The sequence below is a fragment of the Panthera tigris genome, chromosome D2, assembly GCF_018350195.1.
Source record: "Panthera tigris isolate Pti1 chromosome D2, P.tigris_Pti1_mat1.1, whole genome shotgun sequence".
NCBI classification, from domain to species: domain Eukaryota; kingdom Metazoa; phylum Chordata; class Mammalia; order Carnivora; family Felidae; genus Panthera; species Panthera tigris.
In genome coordinates, this window is record NC_056670.1 from 29,541,811 (window position 1) to 29,550,736 (window position 8,926).

Here is an 8,926-nt window from a genome sequence, read left to right on the forward strand (position 1 = left end):
TCCGCCCTGTGAGTGCTGAGCCTGCTTGGGATTCTGTGTCTCCCTCTCTCTCTGCCCCTCCTGCTCTCTCTCTCTCTCTCTCTAAATAAATAAATAAAAATAAAATAAAAGATAAAAATAAAAAAGAAGCAGAACATTGATTCAAAGCAATCCCTATCAAAATACCAATAGTATTTTTCACAGAACTAGAACAAATAATCATAAATTTTGTGTGGAACCACAAAGACTCCACCAGCCAAAGCAATCTTGGGAAAGAACAAAATGGGATGTATCACAACCCCAGATTTCAAGATATACTACAAAGCTATAATAAAACAGTATGGCACTGGCACAAAAATGGAGACATAGATTGATACAATGTAATAGAGTCCAGAAATAAACCCATGCTTATATGGTCAATTAATCTATGACTGAGGTGGCAAGAATATGCAGTGGGGAAAAGACAGTCTCTTTAATAAATAGTGTTGGAACAAATGGACAGCTACATGCAAAAGGATGAAACTAGACCACCTTCTTCAATCACACACAAAAATAAACTCAACATGGATTAAAACCTAAATGTGAGACCTAAACCCATAAAACTTCTAGAAGAAAACTGAGGCAGTAATCTTTTTGACAACAGCCTTAGCAACATTTTTCCAGATAGGTCTCCCCGGGCAAGGGGAAATAAAAGCAAAATAAACTATGGGACTATACCAAAATAAAAAGCATTTACACAGTGAAAGAAACCATCAGCAAAATGAGAAGGCAACCTCCGACTGTGTGGGAGAAGTTCTAAGCAAATGATATATCTGATAAAGAGTTAGCATCCGAAATATAGAAAGAACTTATATAACACTAAAAAAGCAAATAATCTGATTAAAAACAGAGGACCTGAACATTTTCCAAGGAAGACATACAGATGGCCAATAGATACATAAAAAGATGCTCTACATCACTGATCAGCAGGGAATTGCATATCAAAACCACAGTGAGATATCACCTCACACCTGTGAGAATGGCTAGTATCAAAAAGACAAAGAAATAACAAGTGTTGGCAAAGATGGAGAAAAAGGAAGGCTTGGGCACTGTTGTGGGAATGCAAATTGCTGCAGCCACTGTGGAAAACAGTGTGGAGTTTCCTCAAAAAGTTAAAAATAGAAATACCATACAATCCATTAATTCCACTACTAGGTATTTATCCAAAGAAAGAAAACAAAAACATTAATTTGAAAGGATAAATGCACTCCTATGTTCATTGCAGCATTATTTACAATAGCCAAGATATGGAAACAACCTAAGTGTCCATCGATAGAAAAATGAAGAAAGAATATGTGATATGTGTGTATACACACACACATACAATAGAATATTATTCAACCATAAAAAGAATGTAATCGTGCCATTTGTAACATGGGCGAAACTAGAGGTATTATGCTAAGTCAGAGAAAGACAAATACCATATAATTTCACTTATATGTAGGATCTAAAAACCCAAACAAATGAACAATAATAATAACAACAACAAAGCAGAAACAGACTCATAAATACAGAGAACAAACTGATGGAGGGAGTGGTTAAGGGGATGGTCAAAATGGGGGGAGGGGAGTGAGAGGTAGAGGCTTCCAGATAAGGAATGAATAAGTCAGGGATGAAAGGTACAGCATAGGGAATATAGTCAGTGGTATTATAACAGCATTGTATGGTGACAGATGGTAGCTACACTTGTGGGGAACACAGCATGATGTATAAATGTGTCAAATCGCTGTTACATACCTGAAACTAATGTAACATCATGTGTCAACTGTACTTCAAAAATAAGATAAAACAAACCCCCAGAACATTGCCAGCACCTGAGAGGCCTGCCTTGTCCCCCTGTGGGTCAATAGTCCCCTAACAGTGCACATATTTTTCATTTTAAGATATTGCCACATTATTCTCCCCAAGAGTTGTAGCAATTCACATTTTCACAAGTAACACACAAATATATCAATTTCCCCGCATCTTCTCTGTTAGATGTCACTTTTTGCAGCTTTTTGCTTATCTGATGGATGAAAATGGGATCTCAGTGTTATTTTAGTTTGAATTTTTCTGACCAAGCTGTGAGACGGAACAGACAGCACAAGCTCCTGACCTTACAGATGGAAAAAACCAAGGCCCAGAGAAGAGCACTGATTCTCCCAAGTCACTTTAACTTAGGCTTCATTTCTGTGGTTAGTGGTGTCGTGGGACTCAGGAAGAATCACAGATCACTCCCTGGTTTGCAAAGCATCCATCATTCAAGCTCTAGAGGGTACAGGGGAAAGAGGACACACACACACCTCATTTTACTCTGCTGGGCCTGGAAGACAAAACTCCGTTCTGGTCAAACCTCCTGTGATTTTGTAGACTTGGCTCAAGGGGCCATTTAGGGCACAGAGAAGCTTGGTCTCCACAGAGATCACACTAGGCCGGTCTGAGCCTCACGTGGAGCTGCTCAGGCTGTTGTGTCACCATGCGGGGAGACTTCCTTCCTGAAAGCAGAGGTGACATGAGGAAAGCAGAGCCCACAGATGCAGTCAGATTCCTAATGGTGATGGTGACACCCAGCTGAACCCAGCTGTGCCAGAAGCCCCGATTCACCCAACAAATTGCCTCTCATGCTTAGATTGAGTATCCATCATCTTTTAAATTTAGAAGAGTGCAGACCAATAATAATAATAAGGACTTCTTATGCCATGCCCATGGTGGAGGAAGATATCAACTCTCAGTCACCAACCTCTTTGAGCTACCCATGTGTTCTCTAAGCTTCTCAGTTCCGGTGTCCAGCTTGAATGAGATGATATTGCTGTGCACATGAAGTTCATGTGAAGCAAACTGTGTATGGCAATTTGATTTAATAGAAAATTTAAATTGGAAGTTATTTCCTTAAAACAGTGGTTCTCAGAGTATGGTCCCTGGATCAGCAGCAGTAGCAGCACCTGGAAACTTGTTGGAAATGCAGACTCCTAGGCCCCACCCGGATCTACTCAATCAGAAGCTCTGGGGTGGGGCCCAGCAATCCAAATTTTCATCAGGAGACTCCCCCAAGAGGCAGCTGAGAGGTGGCGGGGGCAGGGGTGCAGGGTTGTTGGAGGCAGGGGCAGAGAGGTGCAGAGGAGCGTGGGGCCACAGCCACAGGCCCTTGGAGGGGAGGGGCCAACATGGCAGAGCAACATGGAAGTTTTCTGCTTCTCTTGTCCCTGAAATGCAGCTAGATCAACACCAAACCATCTTGCACACCTAGAAAATTTATCTGAGGATTAACACAATAATCTACACAACTTGAGCCACAGAACTTGGTAGGTACATGGCACAGAGAACTGGTGGAGAGAGAAGCCATGGAGGGTAGGGAGCTGTTTTTGCTTGTGGAGAGAGGATGGAGACAGGGGTGAGAGTACAGGAAAAGCACTTCCCCTGAAAGTACCTGGAGAGAAAGAGTGGAAACACCCATAAAGGACTGAACAAGAAAGGGAGAAAGGAGAAAGGAGAGGGTTTAAATACCATTAAGACTCTATAAACAGGGGAAGTGCAGAGTCTAAAACTCTGCAGCCCGAAACCTGGTGGAGCTCTGCCGGGAAGGGTGAATCCCCAGGAGCAGACAGCGAGGTCTGAGGGGTCCTCGGGCCACATGGGGAAAGGTGGTTCCCTTGCTGAGAGGACATATGGCAGAGGCTGTGTGGCCTCCCTACAGGCAAAGGTCCCAGCAGACCCTGGAGAACAGCCACGTTTGCTAGTGTTGCAATAAGAACATTAGCGGGTGGTGAAGACTGGCACTAAATGTGTGTCGTGATTTACCATAATCCCTGAAACGCTGCTACTACATGATCGTGTGAACTTTTTCTGGGGCGGGCTGGCACCCAACCCACAGTCTCTGGGCATCTGCAGCAGCAATGTCAGGTGAACGTTCCTGTGGGCGGCTGGCACCTGGCAATTGCTCCACGAGACTCTCCCCCAGAGGGTCAGAGGCCCCTCAGAAGTGAGGGGTTTGGAAGCACATCGCCATCTGAGATAAAAACTCAGGAGGGAGGTGCCGTCTGGCAGGCTGATAGGTTGGTGGTGGACCACATAGAAGCAGGGAGTGGACGGAAGCCAGGGACAAAGGAGGGGTGCTTGATTGCCAGTGAGTGAGAGCATGGAGTTCTGATGGTAGAGACTGAGTAGTTGGGTGATGCCATTTTCACCTCTCTGGAGCATGGACATACATGCATACATGTGCCACAACTACCCACCCCAGTAAGCAAAGAAGCACCATCTAGTGGAGAAAGGAACCGTTACACCAAGCCCTATCCAACTGTGCCAACTGTGCTCTAGAGGAAAACCATAAGTCTCTGCCTGGATAGTTTATGGACTATAAACTGCTTCATAGTTTGACTTCTAGGGAAAACTGGATGTAATTTCAATTGTATTTCATTCTGTTTGCTGGTCCATCTATTCATTTTTTTTCCTTTTTCTTTTATTATTGAATACAGAAAGAGAAAAAAATTATTTTCATTTTCCTTTTTTATAAAAAAGATTTTTATTTAATTTTTTATACTATTTTTTGTAAATTTTTAATTCTATTTTACTTTAATCATTTCATTTTATTCTATTTTATTGTATTCATTTTTAAATTTTCAAAGTTTTCCTACTATTTTTCCCTTTTTTCCCCTGTTCTTTTCTTTCTCTTTTTTTCTCTATTCTACCAAGCTTCTTTCAATAAGCAGACAAAAACACACCTAGGATCTAGTATCCTTTATTTAATTTTTGTGTGTGTGTGTTGTTTTTAATTTTTTAATTTTAATTTTTTATTTTATTAATTCTTTTCCTTCCTCCAAAATGATGAAATGAAGGAATTCACCCCAAAAGAAAGAACAGGAAGAAAATGACAGCCAGGGACTTAACACAGAAACAAGCAAGATGTCTTAACCGGAATTTAGAATCACGATAATAAGAATACTAGCTGGGGTTGAAAAAAGCATAGAATCCCTTTCTGGGGAGATAAAAGAAGTAAAGTCTGGTCGGGACGAAATTAAAAATGTAACCAAGATACAATCTCGAATGGGTGCCACAGTGGCAATGACAGATGAAGCAGAGCAGTGAGTCAGCGATATAGAGGACAAACTTATGGAGAATAATGAAGCAGAAAAAAGACGGAAACTAAGGCAAAAGAGCATGAATAAGAATTAGAGAACTCAGTGACTCATTAAAAAGGAAAAACATCCAAATCATAGGGATCCCAGAAAATGAAGAGAGAGAAAAAGGGGTAGAAGGTTTATGTGAGCAAATCATAGCAGAAAACTTTTCTAACCTGGGGAAAGTCACAGCTATCAAAATCCAGGAAGCACAGAGAAGTCCCATTCGATTAAACAAAAACCAACCGTCAACAAGGCATATCATAGTCAAATTCACAAAATACACAGACACAGAAAGAATCATGAAAGCAGCAAGGGAAAAAATGTCCTTAAACTACAAGGGAAGACAGATCACATTCACAGCAGACCTATCCACAGAAATTTGGCAGGCCAGAAAGGAGTGGCAGGATATATTCCATGTGCTGAATTGGAAAATTATGCAATCAAGAGTTCTTTATGCAGCAAGGCTGTCATTCAAAATAGAAGGAAAGGTAAAGAGTTTCCCAGACAAACAAAAACTAAAGGAGTTTGTGACCATTAAACCAGCCCTGCAAGAAATTTTAAGTGGGACTCTCTGAGGGGACAAAAGATGAAACAAAACAAAACAAAAGACCAAAAGCAACAAAGACTAGAACGGACCAGAGAACACCACCAGAAACTCCAACTCTACAGGAAACACAATGGCAATAAGTTCATATCTTTCAGTATTCACTCTAAATGTCAATGGACTAAATGCTCCAATCAAAAGACACAGGATAACAGAATGGATAAGAAAACAAGATCCATTGGTATGCTGTTTACCAGAGACTCATTTTAGACCTAGGGACACCTTCATATTGACAGTAAGGGAATGGAGAACCATCTATCATGCTAATTGTTGCCAAAACAAAGCCAGAGTAGCCATACTTATATTAGACAATTTAGATTTTTAAAATGAAGACTGTAACAAGAGATGAAGGGCATTATATCATAATTAAGGTGTCTATCCACCAAGAAGTCCTAACAGTTGTAAACACTTATGCCCCCAACATGAGAGCACCCAAATATGTAAATCAACTAATCACAAACATAAAGAAACTCATTGACAATAATGCCATAATAGTAGGGGGCTTCAATACCCAATTACAGCAATGGACAGACCATCTAAACAGAAAATCAACAAGGAAACAATGACTTTGAATAACACACTGGACCGGATGGACTTAACAGATATATCTGGAACATTTCATCCTAAAGCAGCAGAATACACATTCTTCTTGAATGCACATGGAACATTCTCCAGAATAGGTCACACACTGGGACACAAATCAGCCCTCAACGTGTACAAAAAGATCGAGATCATAGTGTGCATATTTTCAGACCACAATGCTATGAAACTCTGAGTCAACCACAAGAAAAAATTTGGAAAGACAACAAATATTTGGAGACTAAAGAACATCCCACTAAAGAATAAATGGGCTAACCAAGAAGTTAAAGAGGAAATTAAAAAGTACATGGAAGCCAATGAAAATGATAACACCACAGCCCAAAACTTCTGGGACACAGCAAAGGTGGTCATAAGAGGGAAGTATATAGCAATCCAGGCCTTCCAAAAGAAGAAAGAAAGGTCTCAGAAATACGACCTAACCTTACACCTTAAAGAGCTGGAAAAAGAGCAGCAAATAAAACACAAAACCAACAGAAGACAGTAAATAATAAAGATTAGAGCAGATATCAATACTATTGAAGCAACAACAACAACAACAACAGTAGAACAGATCAATGAAACCAGGAGCTGGTTCTTTGAAAGAATTAACAAAATTGATAAACACCTAGCCAGTTTGATCAAAAAGAAAAAGGAAAGGACCCAATAAATGAAATCAAGAATGAAGGAGTAGAGATGACAACCAACACTTCAGAAATACAAACAATAATAAAAGAATATTATGAGCAATTATATGCCAATAAATTGGGCAATCTGGAAGAAATGGACAAATTCCTAGAGACATAAACTATCAAAACTGAAACAGGAAGAAATATAAAATTTGAACAGATCCATAACCAGTAAAGGAATCGAATTAGTAATCAAAAATCTCCCAAAAGACAAGAGTCCAGGACTGAAATGGTTTTCTGAGGGAATGCTACCAAACATTTAAAGAAGAATTGATACCTATTCTTTTGAAGCTGTTCCAAAAAATAGAAATGGAAGGAAAACTTCCAAACTCATTCTATGAAGCCAACATTACCTTGATTCCAAAACCAAAGACCCCACTAAAAACGAGAACTATAGACCAATTTGCCTGATGAAGACAGATGCAAAAATCCTCAACAAGACACTAGCCAACAATACATTAAAAGAATTATTCACTATGACCAAGTGGGATTTATACCTGGGATATACAGGGCTGGTTCAATATCTGTGAATGAATCAATGTGACACATCATATAAATAAAAGAAAGGACAAGAACCACACGATCCTCTCAATAGATGCAGAGAAAGCATTTGGCAAAATACAGCATCCTTTCTTGATAAAAACCCTCCAGAAAGTAGCAATAGAAGGAACACACCTCAAGAGCATAAAAGCCATATATGAAAGACTCACCACTAATATCATCCTCAATGGGGAAAAACTTAAAGCTTTCCCCCTAAGGTCAGGAACACAACAGGGATTTCCATTCTTGCCAATGTTATTCAATGCAGTATTGGAAGTCCTAGCCTCAGCAATCAGACAACACAAAGGTATAAAAGGCATCCAAATCAGCAAGGAGGAAGTCAAATTTTCTTTTCACAGATGATATGATACTCTGTATGGAAAACCCAAAAGATTCCACCAAAAAAACTGTTAAAACTGATCCATGAATTCAGCAGTTACAGAATATAAAATCAATGTACAGAAATTGGTTGCATTCCTATACACCAATAATGAAGCAACAGAAAGAGAAATCAAAGAATCAATCCCATTTACAATTGCACCCAAAACCATAAAATAACTCGGAATAAATTTAACCAAAGAGATGAAAAATCTATACACTGAAACTATAGAAAGCTTATGAAAGAAATTGAAGAAGACACAAAAAGGTGGAAAAATATTCCATGCTCATGGATTGGAAGAACAAATATTGTTAAAATGTCAATACTACCCAAAGCAATCTACATATTCAATGCAATCCCTATCAAAATAACACCTGCATTCTTCACAGAGCTAGAACAAACAATCCTAAAATTTGTATGGAACCAGAAAAGACCCCAGATAGCCAAAGCAATCCTGAAAAAGAAAACCAAAGGTGGAGGCATCACAATCACGGACTTCAAGATGTATTACAAAGCTGTAATCATCAAGACAATATGGTGTAGTAGACTCTGGGTCTGGAGTTCTCTCTTGTCCAGCAAGAAAGCGGGACGCAGGATTAAAAATGAGAGAGGCTAATGTCCAGGAGAAGACAACAGCCCTGAATAAGTGTCCTTGCTCTGTTTTTATTAGGATCAGAAGGTTTACAAACGTGGTGATGGGCGTGCGCAAAGAGACAATGAAATCGTGAACATTAACTCATGAGCATGAGGGAAAGGGAGTATGCGGTGTTAGTGGTTTGGGTTAATACAAAACAAAATCCTGGCACCAGGCAGAAGGTTGGTTACAGCAGACATGAAGCACCACCTCTGTTTACCTAAACTGGTTTAGGGGACAAGAAAGAGCATGCTACCTCAGGGTCAACAAGGCACCTTTCTTTTGCTAATTAGCTCCACTCTGGGCAACTTCCACCCCGCAGTGGTCTATAGTCCTATTTACCTGTTTACTTAATTTGGTCCTTCCTTCCTGTGAAAGCAGCTTTCTGCT